Source organism: Pelodiscus sinensis, chromosome 2 (genome assembly GCF_049634645.1).
Source record: "Pelodiscus sinensis isolate JC-2024 chromosome 2, ASM4963464v1, whole genome shotgun sequence".
In the NCBI taxonomy this organism is placed as follows: Eukaryota; Metazoa; Chordata; order Testudines; family Trionychidae; genus Pelodiscus; species Pelodiscus sinensis.
Genome location: NC_134712.1, coordinates 39,836,711 through 39,852,254, shown reverse-complemented (window position 1 = coordinate 39,852,254; position 15,544 = coordinate 39,836,711). Strand labels below are relative to the sequence as shown.

The 15,544-nt window shown below is 44.7% G+C and overlaps 1 protein-coding gene across 6 annotated transcripts in view; it reads right to left on the bottom strand.

Moving 5' to 3' along the window:
- Positions 1–15,544, bottom strand: part of LOC106732738 (tumor protein p53-inducible nuclear protein 1) — a 61,002-nt gene that overhangs the window by 22,035 nt on the left and 23,423 nt on the right. For 4 of the 6 annotated variants that reach the window (XM_075920358.1, XM_075920351.1, XM_075920350.1 and 1 more), the window contains one exon: positions 7,692–7,794. The exons of the other annotated variants lie outside the window; for them this stretch is intronic. The gene's annotated coding sequence lies outside the window, so the exon portion shown is untranslated. The remainder of the gene's footprint in view (positions 1–7,691; positions 7,795–15,544) is intronic. 6 annotated transcript variants of the gene reach the window in all.

The window sequence follows — 15,544 nt, the reverse complement described above, 5'->3', positions numbered from 1 at the left end:
AAGGAAAATCTGGTCACCAAAATTAATGATCACCAACCCCCCCCCCCAACACCTACACATTATAAAGTATGGAGATACATAGTTGAGATTATCCATGTAATCTTAACTCTACCCCACACCAATGCCTCAATTCCATATTTTCTTCCTAAATCATCCTTCTCATCTATTTTTGCAAGTCATGGTGTATAGTTAAAGAATTTTCATGAAGTTTTTGTCTTCATTTTCATAAAGGCTTCATTTTCAGAAGTCTACAGCTATAGACATCTCATGTTTGGAAAAAGCCATTATATTTAAACAGTCTGTGCATGGACTATAGTAAATGTATACCTCACATATTGCCAATACTAAGCAAAATTCTTTGTCAAAAGGCTAATCTTTGTTCTTGCCTGGTAGAGCCTACAGTATAAGGATCCAGGTTAAAGATATTGGTCATTGTAGTTGCTAACTCAACCTGATTTTCCTCTTTTACAGTAATTCCCCTGAAGTTGATGGAGTTACAACAGTATAAACCCAGTTTAAATTAAAAGGGGAATCAGAACCTCTGTTTCTGTTGTCACTTTTACAAATGGTGACAAGAAGGTTGAGGCAAGTGGGAAATGCTGTCTGTCCCATGGTGTGCTTCCGATTAAGTCAGAAAGTGGTGAAGTGTTCTCTCTGTGAACTGTACAGTAGGGATGTAAAATCCCATTTAATCAGTTAACTGGTTAAACATTACATTTAACTGGTTAAGCACTTACCCAGGTTTCTGTAGCCCTGTACTCGTGGTGTGGCAGGCCCGGCCAGGGTCGAGCAGCCTCTCTCCCCACCCAACATGGGCAGAAGGCTGCTCCAGTCTGGCTGGGTCACCAGTTAACTGGTTACATTCCTACTGTGCAGTGCTTGAAGAACGCAGGCATACTGGCAATTAGTGACAGTGTGATGGGGCGGAGGCGCCCTGCACTCCGGTCCCGCCGGCTGCCGCTTACCTGGCAGCTCTCAGGGCAGGGGGCAGAGTAGCGGCGTCGGGCTGTGCGGCAGCTGTTCCCAGGTGGCTGCCCCGGCAGGACGCCCATGTACAGCCTGGAGGCCGGGGGGCCAACATGGGGGGAGCGACGTCAGGTCACAGCCCCGCCGACGGCCCGGGAAGGGGCAGGACCCCATGGGCCAGGAGCCGGCGCAGGGATTTAAACCCCAGGAGATGCCGGAAAGAGGAGGAGGTCCGAGGGAGCGACCTCTCACTGAGGACCAGCGGCAGATGGGACCTAAGGCGAGGAGGTGAGCCCGGAGGCAAGGGAATATTTGACCGTGGAGAGAGGAAGTAGCCCAGGGCAGGCAAAGGGAGCCTGTGGGCTGGTGAGTTATGGCAGACGCCCCACCAGCCGGACTGGACGGTAGAAGCGTCCGTGTCCTTAGGGCCCTGGGCTGAGGTCTGTGAGAGGGGGCGGGCCCGGACCCCTCTTTCCCTGCGTTTGGTGTGAGACTGGCTCCTGCTTAGAGGATAGCAAAACCCCAAACGAGTGAGGGCCCTGTGAGCCTTGGTCAAAACAGACGCAGATGCTGGAGGGTGCCTGAAAGGGTGAAGGAAACTTGGGGAGGGGGTGTTGTTAGGCGCTAACGAGGCACACGGCAGGACCCGTTTACAGACAGAAATAAAAAGATGCAGTTTGGTTTAAGTTACACTGTAGATTGTAACCAGAATAGCCTCACTTCTGCTAAGAGCTCATTGCAGAACTAGTGCCTAAAAGGTATTTTGACAATAAGGAATTCAACTAAAAGAGATTCCTGGGGGACAGCCAGGAACTACCTAGAAGGAGGCAAGGTTGAACAATTCAGGTCACATTTGAGAAAGCAAAAACAAGCACACCTGAACACATTCCTGTTGCAGCACCATCTACTCAGTCTGGCTTTTGTCTAGCTTCTGCCTCAGTTTCCTTTACTCAGATAGAAACGCCTTATCTTCCCAGGAAGGACTCACTGGCTCTCCCAAGTCTCTCTCTGGCTAGTTTTATTTCTCAACACGTAAACTTTAGGCAAAACATATCCAAAACCAAAAAACAGTTCTTATACTGCTTCTGTCTTTCTCTTGCCTCTCTGAATTCTGAAAAGGAGAATGCATCATTCCCTTTGGGGTTTACTGCATAAGCTATGTCCTCCCTGCAATTCCTCTTAACTGAATGTTCCCAACGCTTTACAGGCTTGACCCCTTCTTAGGCCGTATCTTCAATTCCTGGGGGATCAATGCTGCAGCAGTCGATCTTCTGGAGTTTGATTGACTGGATCTAGTAAAGACTTACTAAACTGAATGCTGAGCGCGCACCCATCGATGCCAGTACTCCATGAACCATGAGGCATAAGGGAAGTGAAGTGGAGCATATGTTCCCGTCAACCTCCCGCTGTGGAAATGGCACTGAAGTTCAACTTCAGGTACGCCAACTCCAACTACACAAATAACGTAGCTGGAGTTGCGCATCTTAATTCAAACTTCCCCATAAGTATACACATGGCCATTAATGGGTCTGATAACAAAACAGAGCTGATTGGCCCCAGAACGCTTGTTACAGTTCCATTAAGACAGTGGTTCTCAACGGGGGGGTATGTCTACCTGCAGCGGTATGCAGAGGTTTTCTTGGGAGACATCAATTAATATACATATTTACCTCATTTTACAACAGGTTACATAGCAAATTCAGAAACTAAAATGTCATACAGATAATGCCGATATACTGTTCTCTACATCAGCAGTTCTCAAACTGTGGGCAAGTTCATTGTAATGGGGTTGCCAGGGCCAGTGTTAGATTTGCTGGGTCTAATACAGAAAGCCAAAGGCCATGCCCTGCCAAGTTGGGCTGAAGCTGAAGCCTGACTTTAAGTGAGGTGAAACTTGGGGTAGGCAAGACAAATCACACTCCCAAAAGGAGTCCAGTTATCTGAAAAGGTTGAGATTAACATGTTAGCTACTCAGCTAATAATGGTGGCCCTTTGAATGCACGTATGAACTGAGTGTAGTTAAATATGCACCTGTTACCTCAAAGAACATCCAAGGTCAGCTGACTTGAAAGATGCACAAGCCAAAGGCTACGTCTACACTGGCCCCTTTTTCGGAAGGGGCATGCTAATTTTGAAAATGGGAATAGGGAAATCCGTGGGGGATTTAAATATCCCCCGCGGATTTAAATAAACATGTCCGCCGCTTTTTTTCCGGCTTGGGGAAAAGCCGGAAAAAAAGCGTCTAGACTGGCCCGATCCTCCGGAATAAAGCCCTATTCCGGAGGATCTCTTTTTCCGACTTTGAAGTAGGAATAAGAGATCCTCCGGAATAGGGCTTTATTCCGGAGGATCGGGCCAGTCTAGACGCTTTTTTTCCGGCTTTTCCCCAAGCCGGAAAAAAAGCGGCGGACATGTTTATTTAAATCCGCGGGGGATATTTAAATCCCCCGCGGATTTCCCTATTCCCACTTTCAAAATTAGCATGCCCCTTCCGAAAAAGGGGCCAGTGTAGACGTAGCCAAACAGTTGAGGACCAAAGAACTTCAAGCTCAGTACCTGGAAACTGAGTAAGTCATCAACCCCCAGACTTTTTTCTTATTTTTTCTTTAAAAACAAATATATTAAAACCACCCCCTCCAAAGAAACAAAATACACTAATACAATGTTGCACTGTGAGATAGATAACAAAGCAGAAGAAAATCCAAAAGTTAAGCATAAGGCTTTGTACACTACAAGGTTTATAGTGATACAGTTGTAGCTACACCACCGTAGCATAGAAACTACAAAGACAGAAATGTTTTTTCCATCGCTGTAGTAGATCCACCCACTCAAGAGATGGTAACTAGGTCGACAGAAGAATTCTCTGTCAACCTAGTTATGTCTCTGGGGACAAGGAGGGTCAGGTCACTCTTAGGGATGTGAATGACTAGTCAACAGGCTAATCCAGTGTTTCCCAATTTTACTTAGCCATGGAACCCTTTTCAACTTTTCAGAATTAAAAAAAAAGGGGGGGGGGAACCCACCAATGCATGAAAATCACATTCCGTCCCCAAGACCCCACGCCTTTGAGGTCCCATCCTCTCTTTTCCCCTTCTCTCCATCACTTGCTATCCCCAGCCCTTATACACTTTCACTGGGTTGAGACAGGAGGTGCGGGCTCTGGAGTGGGAATGACGGATTTGGATGTGGGAAGGGATGAGAAGTGCAAGCTCTGGGAGGGAATCTGGATGTAGGAGAAGGTGATGCTGGCTTGGGGAGGAGACTCCAGGCTGGGGAGTATTGGGCTCAGGTGGAAGGTTGGGGTGCTGAGCAAGCCACAGGCTTGTGGATATGAGGGTACAGGAGTTTGGGTTGGATATGTGAGGGGCTCAGAGCAAGGAGGCTGTGAGTATGATGGGCTCAGGATGCAGATTTGTGATGTGTGGATGGGACAGGAGTGTTGTGGCAGAAGACTGAGGATGTGGGGATGCAGGAGTTTGGGGAAGTGAGAGGCTCAGGACAGGGGGTTCCAGTGTATGATAGGCTCAGATTTGGGGTCAGGTGGTACAGGAGTGTTATGAGATGCTCCAATTAGATGGGGATTTGACCCCAATTGGGGGCATGTTGGCCAGGCTTCATTTTTAAATAAAATATTATGTCAAACTCAAAAGGTTTTAGCATTGTCTTTATTTATGAGAGGGGTGGAGAACCTGTTTTGAGTCAAGGGTCACTGACCCACAGAAAAATCAGTTGGGGTCACACAAGTGAGATGCAAAAAAACCCCTCCAAAACCCCCAAGCCTCACTAATATGGTCCCAACTGTGCTGGTGGGGGCAGGGGCAGGGTGCTAGTGGGTGCTGGGGCCGGGGAGAAGGTGCTGCTCGGTGGCAGGATGCTGGCACAGGTGGCGGGGTGCTGGGGCAGGATGCTGGGATCAGGGACATGGTCCTGCTGGGCACTGGGGTGGGTGGCAGGGTGCTGGGAGAAGGAACAGGGTGCTGCTGGGTGCTAGGGCCAGGGACAGGGTGGTGCTGGGTGCTAGGGTGGATGGCAGGGAGCTGGGGCTTGGGACAGGGTTCTGCTGGGTGCTGGGGTGGGTGGCAGGGTGTTGGGGCCAGGGACAGGGTGCTGCTGGGTGCTGGGGACAGTGCTAGTGGGGGCAGGGGACAGGGTACTCGTGAAGGGTTTGGGCAGGGGACAGCAGCAGCTGGGACCAGTACCTGGCAATCCTGCAGCACCTCTGAGTTCCAGAAGTGTGCAACTACACTTCCCCTCCCCAAACAGCTGGTGTGCGTGCTGCCTGAACAACAGGGGCTGTTGCACTCCAGCAACTTACTTCCACAATGCCGTCCTGCGCGTGGTGGGGGAGGGGGAAGGAGGAGGAAGTGCATGGAGTCACAGGGCAGAGAGCGCTGCCTGCACTGTCAGAACAGCACAGACCCAGGTCTCCTGACACTCCCCCCCTCAACCGTGCAGAAAGGCTGCGGAACTAAGTTACCAGGTGCCACAGTCCTAGTGGTTCAGGCAGCATGCGCTGGCTCCTTTGGGAGGGGAAGTGCTTCCCTCCCCGCTGTGGGTCATGTGGGGTCACCCCTGTCTGGCAGTCCCCCTAGTGTGCCGGCTGGGAGCAACTGTTTCCCTCTGCCCCCGCCTTGCTACGCCTCTGCAACGCCATGGAGGAAGGGGAAAACAAGTGTGCTGCTTCTTTAAGAAGCTGGTTAGCTGGCACTCTCTCTTTCAGAGGGGGCCGGGGAGTGCCGGCTCCTCGCAGAACCCCTACTTTCGCTTTACAGAACCCCAGGGTTCTGTGGTGCACCAGTTGGGAAACACTGGGCTAATCGATTAATTGCTCCCCCTCCCTTGCTGCCTCTTTCAGAAAGAGGCATCAGGGGAGGGGGTAGGAAGGAAGGGATACTTCAAAGTGGCAGCGCCACATGGAGCCTGGGGCCAAATCCCGGGTTCCACACTGTGCTGCCACTTTGAAATGCCGCATGCAGCCCGGGCCAGCTGGGGTGTCCCCAGGCTCCTCGTGGAGTTTCAAAATGGCAATGCTGTGTGGAGCCTGGGGTCAGCAGGGGAGTTAACTGACCCCGGGTTCCATGCGGCACTTTTGGCTTTGAAGTGTAGCAACAGCCCTAAGGCTGTTGCTACACTTCAAAGGCAGAGGCGCCCTATCGACTAATCGAATAGTCAATGCATTGATTATTTGATCAGTCAATTATTCAATATTTAACATCCCTAGTCACCCTAACTATATTACACAGAGCATGAAAGTTTTCACAGCCTGAGCGATGTACATAGGTTGACCTAAATTTTGGGTATAGACTAGGCCTAAGTTACAGGAAAGTTTACGTAGCACTGTGTACATACAGTTTATATTTAATAAAATACAAACATATTATACCATTAATAGTCTGTTTTAAGCTACAATCCTGCAATGAGATCTGCATAGGCAGACTTCTGCATGCATGTGAAGACTTATTGAAATTAATGGGGGGTGGCACTCCTACATTGGAAGATCAAGGAATTTAATTGCAAACTCATTGAGACAAGGACTATTTTTATTATGTTTTCTGTAGTGCTGAGTTTTATTAAAAGTGGCTTTTAATAAAACACTAATATTATAGACACACAAGATTTGCAACATAAATGAATTACTGTTGTTGGAGGCCAGGATTACATTTCTAGATTCTGAATAATTGTTCTTTTAACCTTAAAATTGCATCAAACACATTTTATATGCATTTTTCCCTTATGAGTAGAAGCCTGCACTGATACAAATTTCTGTCCATGTATATCTGCTGATCCGCAGGGTTCTACTGCTGGGAACTACAGCACCCTGGACTGGCAGCTTCTCCTGGCTGTGCGGCTGTACAGTCTCAAGCCCGCCCACTGGGGCTGTATGACTCCAGACAGGACATGTGGCTGAGGGTGGTACAGCAGCTCTACCAGGAGGAACTGAGAGCATGGGGTGCTGGCTCCTGGGAGTGGCAGCACCTTCTTCTTCTTCTTGAGTTGCTGCAGTTCACAGGAATAGAGCCCTGTGGATCAGCAGATACTGATTTCTGTGATTGAATATCTGCATCCAGGAGCTGACAGGATTGCTGGACCCCTGGGAAAGGGGAAGGGAGGGGGGCTGGCTCAGTGTTCCCAGAAGGGATAGAGCCTCAGGTGGAAGAGGCAGGGCTGGGGCAGCCAGCCCTCAGTGCTGCTCAGTGTATGGTGTGCTGAGGCCCCCCTCAGATAGCCCTCTGAGCCTCCCACAGCTCCAGAAGCCATTTAAAGGACCCGGGGCTCTGGCCACCACCGCTGCTGCAGTAGTGATGGTGGGAACCCTGGGCCCTAGGGCAATTGCCTCCTTTGTCCCCCCACCCTCCTCTTGGTGGGCCTTTCTGTATCCATGGATAGACATTTTTATTTGCACAGGGCTCTACTGATGAGATCACACAAAACTTACTTGTGAAAGAAAAGCATACAGAAACTATCACATAATAATGGCTAAAAATGTTCTTGCAGCTGGGAATGGGCTTGAAGGAAACTTGACTGACAGAATTTGCATAGCATTTATGGTTTGCAATGTGTCTGTGTAAACCTTCTCTGGTATTTTAGGATACACACTTCTCTAGGTTGTACTAGCTCTTCCAGAATTAGGAGATCAACTTTAAAAAACTGGCCATATAAAGATGTGACAGGGTGACCCACTTAGCAATGCCTCTTTATGTCTGATCTGGAAATAGTTCTGCCACCTGGTTTGATGCCCCTCCTGCAGTTCCTCAGTCCATCATTCCTCCTTGGCCTCTCATGCACCAGAAGTTGCTGCACTGTTGTCTTCAGAGCTTAGTCTTTCCACTAGGGATGTAATAGAGTAGTCGATTAGTTGATTAACCAATAAGCAACACAGCTCTTACTAAATTTAAACTGCAGAGCCGCAGCGGAGCTAGCTCCCGGATGAGCCAGAAGCTTTAACTTCCCTTATTGACTAATTGTGTATTATATGAAGAGTCCCATATGAAGAGAGGTTAAAACGACTGAGACTTTTCAGTTTAGAAAAGAGGAGACTGAGGGAGGATATGATAGAGGTATATAAAATCATAAGTGGTGTGGAGAGGGCGAATAAAGAAATGTTATTTATTAGTTCCCATAATAGAAGAACTAGAGGACACCAAATAAAGTTAATGGGTAGCAGGCTTAAAACTAATAAAAGAAAGCTCTTCTTCACACAGCATGTAGTCAACCTGTGGAACTCCTTGCCAGAGGAGTCTGTGAAGGCTAGGACTATAACAGAGTTTAAAGACAAGCTAGATAATTTCATGGAGGTTAGGTCCATAAAAGGCTATTAGCTAGGGGATAGAAATGGTGTCCCTGGCCTCTGTTTGTCAGAGGGATGGCAGGAGACAAATCGCTTGATCATTGTCTTTGGTCCACCCTCTCTGGGGCACCTGGTGCTGGCCACTGTCGGCAGACAGGCTACTGGGCTAGATGGACCTTTGGTCTGACCCAGTACGGCCATTCTTATGTAATAAACATTCTATCGACAATTAGTGAATTACCCTTTTAACATCCTTACTGTCCACTAAATCACTTTAAAGTTCTCCCCCATTCCAAGGTGACACAAGCCTTTTGAGGCACAAACTGTCCCAAGCACCCTGTTCCCTGCTACCAGGTCAGTTTTACTCCCCTGGTGGCTGATGGGGGAAACTCGGGCCAACCCTTTATACTAGTTTCCAGTCCAGAGCAGCTCTGGATTTTTACTCTTCCAGTCCTTATTACTCCCTACTTTCTCCTTGCAGCTTTTTACCCTTCCCCCTTGGATCAGGCAGTACAGCTGGAGGTTCCTTCCCAACTTACTCTCTTGATCCTGTCCAGCTCCTCCCTGCAGCTGCACTTCACTTGCAATTAGACTCTAGCACACCTTAGGTTTTCGCCAGGTACAACCTAAGGTTAATGGCCTGATGGAGTAAATTAGGCCATTGTGCAGGGTGGATACTCCATTAGAGAAGGATAATTTGACAAGGTGAAAAATAATCTAAGGACTCATCTGAACATGTTACAGTAACATTAAACTCACTGACAAGATGCTTTAAAAAGAAAGTTAAAAAGCAAGACTCAGCCCTGCATACAGAAAAAGCCAATTAAAATACCATTGTATTTCCAAAACACTGGTTGTGAGATGGCTGAGGAAAGGAAAGTGGCTGGTAAAACAGCACACGTAGTTAGGTCATTACCATTAAAGAGAGGTGAGTCACAAAATTAAACACAAAGAGTAAGTACCCCTGGGCTGGTCTATACTGGAAAATTAGAGTCAATTAGAACATGTGGTAACGACAGCAGTGTTAACCACTCTACTGAATATTGTCAAGTTCAGCATTGTTAGCTGGGTCATACAGGGTTAGCTATGGCCAGTCAACTCAGTGTTAAACATGACAGTTCTTGTCTGCGCTGAGTGCCATGTTAACGTTGTTATGTGCTAACATAATGAACTAAGACGCATTTTAACATGAAATTTTCAAGTGTAGACAAGCCCTAAGAAGGTTCCTAGTATTAAGGCTTAAAGAAGACTTAAAACAAACTAGTAATATTTTGGAGGCTCCCAGAAAGTTATTTCTAGGGATAAAGCTCCCCCATTTCCTCAGTTGCTCCCCTTAGTTCCTCTTTCTGCTTCTCACATCTTTCCTTTTACTTCCTGTTTCCATCATCAGGAATGGATGAAGACAATGGACTTTACCTCACTCCTCTCCCCAAACCACACAATTCTTGGCAGGAGGGATACAGGCCTCAAGGCAAGGTGTCTTCCCAAAACTGACTAGCTAACCATATGCTGATATCACCTATCAATGTTGTGCTGACCCAAGTAATGCAGCAAACTCCTTAAGCATGTGCAGAGTCCCATTAAAGTAAATAAGACCATTCACAGGGTTAAGGTTAGGACTGCGAAAGTGTAAGCATGTATACTGGTTTACCAACGAGCATGGACTAACCTATGAGCCTTCTCAGTTACATGCACCAAAGTTAGCATCTTATCTGGACATGTGAACCAGAGAATAGTAAGAGGTGATGCTCTACAGCTCTCTGATATGAGGATGCTTCTCAAACAGGCTGCCCCACTGAAATGAGACTTAATAGGTCCATGGAGATGATTCTTGTACAAATTTTAACAAATCTTTATGCAGTTAAAAGCAACTTGGACAGACTATAGGAACACATGGGTTGTCCCTTAATCCTTTCAGCAAATGTCTGATCGCTAACCTCATGTCAGGAAAAGAAACTTCAGTCCCATGTTCATTGTGGTTATCCTGCAAACTGAGATCCATTATACACTGAAGCGATCCCTTTAGTCCTGGATTTCCTGGGCCCCCCAAATTGGCTCTGTGACTGACTCCCCTTTATAAAGATTTACATTTGTGACTTGTGTTGAAGAAAATTCTTCTTGTGTTATTAAGTGGGGAAGGGCAAGACTCAGAAGAAATCACCAAAGGAAACTAACCTGCCTTATCTTCCCAAATTGTGTAGAGTTGTGCAATTATGAATTAGGTTTAGTGTTGGAAGTAAACAGACCATCCATTAGAACTTCATGTGTTCCCCGGGACAGATTAATGGTATGGCCATGGCTGTGACTATACAATTCTATGGGAACACATAAGATGCTATGTAAGTAATAAAAATGATAATAGTTAGAGCCTCTGACATCCCATATTTTCAAAATTTCATACTTATTAATTTTCAAGAACTGAAAGAGTAATGTCAGGTGTGACATATTGTATGTGTAACACCAGCACTTACTATGGAGAATATATGTCTAGCTTAGCCATGATGCACAGACATGAGCTTTTTACAACCAGATCTACAAAATACTATGAATGTACTGAGTTTCTAACAAAAAACTCCTATATGTAGTGTCTTTTGGAGAGATCTCATTACTTATACATTCTTCTTAAATGGTAGGTGAAAACACAGATATAGGTATATATTAGAAATACTCAGTAACAATGGAAAGAACAGTTGTAAATAAAATATGCAGATACAAAACGTGGACTAGTTCCATCTAACTTTTGGACAACAGAAAGTTTCTCCACCCAAGAAACAAATCAAAACCAAACCAAATCCTATGAACAAATATGTATACAATTACTTTAGTTTTAGCTGACCAAGTTTAAAAAACAAAATAATGATTCATAAGCAGTGAGAAACTGGCATAGCTACATGGTAATGTCCTGGGCTGTATTCCTAGATTGTCCATACAGTGCATCCTCTCCGATAGGTTGCTCAGTGGGATACAGCTGCCAAAGCCAGTAAATGGTTCAATAAAAGATTCAGTAAAGATGAAAAACTAGTGTCCTGAATCTACAAATCCTTAATATCCAGTGCTTCACTCAATACCAATAGTAGCTTAAATGGGATTAGTTAAGATAGGAAGTACTTTGCTGGATAATAAGTGTTTGCAGGATCAGGCCTTAATGTTATAAGTCCTGATCTAAAACCCACTGAAATAAATTGAACGACTCTCATTAATTTCAATGGTATTTGGATCAGGCCCAAAGCATATATGCAGTTGGAGGTTTGAGTTTTTTCCTATTGCAATTATTTTTTAATAAAAAAGTAACTGTTATTCAAATTATTTCAAATCTTTATCACAAATTTAGAAAAACTTTCTGTATATTCAGAATACTAAAAACGTGCAAAGTGCAAAGCCCAAGAAATGAGTATACTTGCATATTTCAGGTAATTCTTTTGCAAATAAAATATAGTTCATCTTACACTCAAGCATCAGTTTCTACTAACGTTGCCCACTCGTCCATTTCTGCTTGTCTTTTATGGACTTTGATAAAAGCAAACGTCTCTGCCACTTCAACTGATTCCAAAAATCTAAATGGCCATCCCTTTCCTTGGTGAAAAGCAATAACTTATATCTGTTTTCCAAATAAATTTTTGGACTCAGGCAACATCTTTCCATTTTTTTAGTAAAACAGATGTTAAAGGATGTGTTTAGAGTTCTGGGACATTAATTCACCAGATACTCTGGCAGTTTCTGGAACCAAATTATGAAATGACAGTGAACCACATATAATCAAAACAGTATATACCACAGAAAAAAGCTGAGTCTTGCGATTCTACTAGCAGAAATCACTGGATTACAGTTCTCCAAACCAGTCAGCTGTTACAATTCACTCAACCATTTAAACAAACAAAATAGAAATTCAGTTGCCTTTGGAACACCTGCACTCTTGGTGACTGCACCAAGATGTATTTTCTGTCTCACCCATTTCAGAAATCAGTCTTTGTTTTCCCTCACTGCACAGAAGTGTACTTAAAAAATGAAAAAAAAACCCACCTTCACAAAACTATCAGGCCTTCTTTAAACATCCTAAGAAAGCAAGTATGGGCATAATATTTTTAACTTGTAGTAAACCTTTACCATCATCCATGGTCAGTCTGAGAAATGCTTCACTCACAACCCATGTTCTGTCCCCCCGCTCCATGACACCAGAATAAGAAACCCTTCACTGTAGATTGTGTATATTTTTATAAAACAAACAAACTTTCATTTTTCTTGAGTGTTTGATAGTTGTCATAAAAAGTTTGAAGAGTCCAACTCAGTCTGATAGATAGTACTATCTTGGTTTTAAAATATAATTTTTGGCAGGAAGAATAGGCAGAGGTGCATGTGCCTGCTTGTGTGTCAATATGGCAGTAATTCTCCTTCTCCCCATGACCTTAGATATTCATTAAAACAGTTCAATTGAAATTTTGTCCTCTTTTCTCATTTGTTTCTAATTGACTTTTCTCAGTACATTTCCCCTGTCCTCCTGCCTCAAGCTGTTTTATGTCTGAATCTTCTCTCTCTATGGCCAGAATCCATATTCTTGCTCTTCCTTCTGAAGCTGGAATTTGAAAGCTTTTCTACTATTATAATTCTAGTCTGTCTAATTCCAGTAATGTGTCCTTATCATCCAAGGTGGAAAGAGTCTGGAAAGCACTGGAATTTGAAACTGAACAAGCTGTTACTTTTATTAGGTTCCTAAGTATTTCAAGGATAGGTGGGATATTGGAAGCCCATAGCATGTCTTGTTGTTTAACGTCAGTGTCTATTCTAGTACTATGGGTACACCAGAGTATGTGTGGGCACATGTATACTAGATACACAGGGGTGAAAAAGCACTCCAGGCTCAGCTTCAATAAAACACCTCTTTTCCTCCCTTTGCAGATCACCTTTAAGGATGCATCCTCCTGATCCCATTCTTTGTTTTCAGGTAATGAATGTTTTAATCATTGTCTATTTGTTAATGCTTCTTTGTGAGGATGAGTAGGATTGTTATGTCTCAGAAAGCAAGCATACTTAACGTTGTTTTTAATAACCTGGAACTGAGAGATCATGATGAGGTAATGAATTGTGGAAAAATCTCTACAAAAATTTCAAACTGAAACAAACCTTTGCAATGTGGTTAGCTATGATTATAAAAAAACAAACAAACCCTTCTTCAATGGTATTGTGATAACCATTGTCTGAGACAGACCAAAGTTAGTAGAGCTGTTCATTGCACAGCTGTTGATCCTACAAACACTGAAAACTACACATTGGTGGCATTTTAAATCTTACCTATTGACCACTTGTTTCCTGTTAGCTCACCCTAAGTCACATGCTTCCTAAAAATACAAATAATTAACAAGCTCTAATGTTTCATTAATAGAATATTGAACTTTAAGAAAGTTGCATAACTGGCTCCAAACCAAGCTAAAGGGCATTCGATTTTTTTGGGGGGGAGGGATATGTGGATTTCAAATGTAAGGACTTCATTCAATATCAAAGCACCTCACTCTTTCCAAGATTTCAAGTTTCCTGGGTTGCAGAACCATGTGCCCCAATTCTGAACTGCACCTCTTTAAGCTACTTATGCCTTTCTCTCATGAATTTTGGGCCCAAGACTCCATGAAAGTTAGAACAGCCCCAGTAGATGACAAGTGCCAAGCATTACTGAGAGAACATCAAATCACTTACTCTGTTACAGTAGAGCTTGGGAATAATAGTTACGGTGGGGCAGAAGAAAAGTGTCCTTTCAATGATTAACTGGGCTTTTTTCTGGAACAGAAAACAGTAATGCCAGCCCTTTTGCCTGCTTGGAGCATGTAATTCTTTGCTTTCTCCAACAGCAAGACCATCTGTGAGGAATCAGATACAATCCACTGGACACTGTGGAAAGGGAAATAGTCTTCTCTGATTCAGTGACCAGAGGTAGAAGATGATAAAGATGACTGGCTAGTTAGCAGTTGGGATGAGGAGTGCTTATTCCTAGAAAATAAATACTGTGCTTTTCTGGAGCCTTAAAGTACAACACTTAGGGGCTGGTCCAAATCCAGTGAATTCAGTGGAAAGAATCCCAATGACTTCAACAGGCTTTGGATCTGATCTTAAACTGGAACCTAGGCACCATCATTATTAGTGTTGGACTGGCCCATTAATGGGCATTCCCAGCCAGAAATAGTTGGTTCTGTAATGAAATTCCCCCTTCTGCAAGAAACTGAAAGATATGCGCTGCCATTACTGTTGCTGTGAGAGTTTGAACTGATGACCAATGAGGACAGAAGTGCCTTGTTTCCTGGAAGTTTAAATAGGAAAAGTTAATATAGGAAAGCTAATCAATATGGCAAGCAAATTATTCTGGAAAATGTTTATGCAGCCTCAGATACCATAGCATTACCAAAGCCAATCAATGTTACATTGTCCCTGGCTGGCATGCTCAGAATAAAGATGTTAAGAGGTGGGTAATTCGCTAATTGTGTAGTTGATAACATTTTTAGCGACTAGACAATTAGTCGATAAGGGAAGGCTTGCTCAGTCCCAGGTCGTGCCAGATCCAGGAGCTAATCCTTGCTTTGGCTCTGCAGTTTAAATGTAATAAGAGCCAGGTGGGCAGACAGACTTGCCCCTACTATATTTAAACTGCAAAACCTTAGTGGGGATAGCTCCCAGACCTGGCATGAGCTGGGAATGAGCCAGGTTTTCTCAGTCCCAGCTCACACCAGGTTCAGCAGCCCCTGTCCGAGGGGGGTCCCAGCAGGAAGTTGTTGCTGGAGCAACCTCTACCTGCAGTGAGCCTGGGCCTGCCGTGAGCAGAAGCTGTTTTGCAGTGGCCTCCCTTGCCCCATCCCCTGCGTTGATGCTTCTGATAGAGACAGCAGCATGGGGGGGGAGAGTGCAGGCCGCACCGTAGAGATGGTGCTGGGGGGAAATCAGCTTTTAAGCCAGCTTCCCTCAGCATCAGTCCTTCTTCCCCCCTTGCTGCCTCTGAGAAAGAGGCAGCAAGTGAGGGGAGAGAAGTGAGTAGTTTACTCGACTATTCGCTTACATCCTAGTTCAGAATTGATTTGGAGTTGGATCGTAGAATCATAGAATACTAGGACTGGAAGGGACATTGAGAGGTCATCGAGTCCAGTCCCCTGCCCTTATGGCAGGACCAAATACTGTCTAGACCATCCCTGATAGACATTTATCTAACCTATTCTTAAATATCTCAGAAGATGGAGATTCCACAACCTCCCTGGGCAATTTATTCCAGTTTTTAACCACCCTGACAGTTACAAACTTTTTCCTAATGTCCAACCT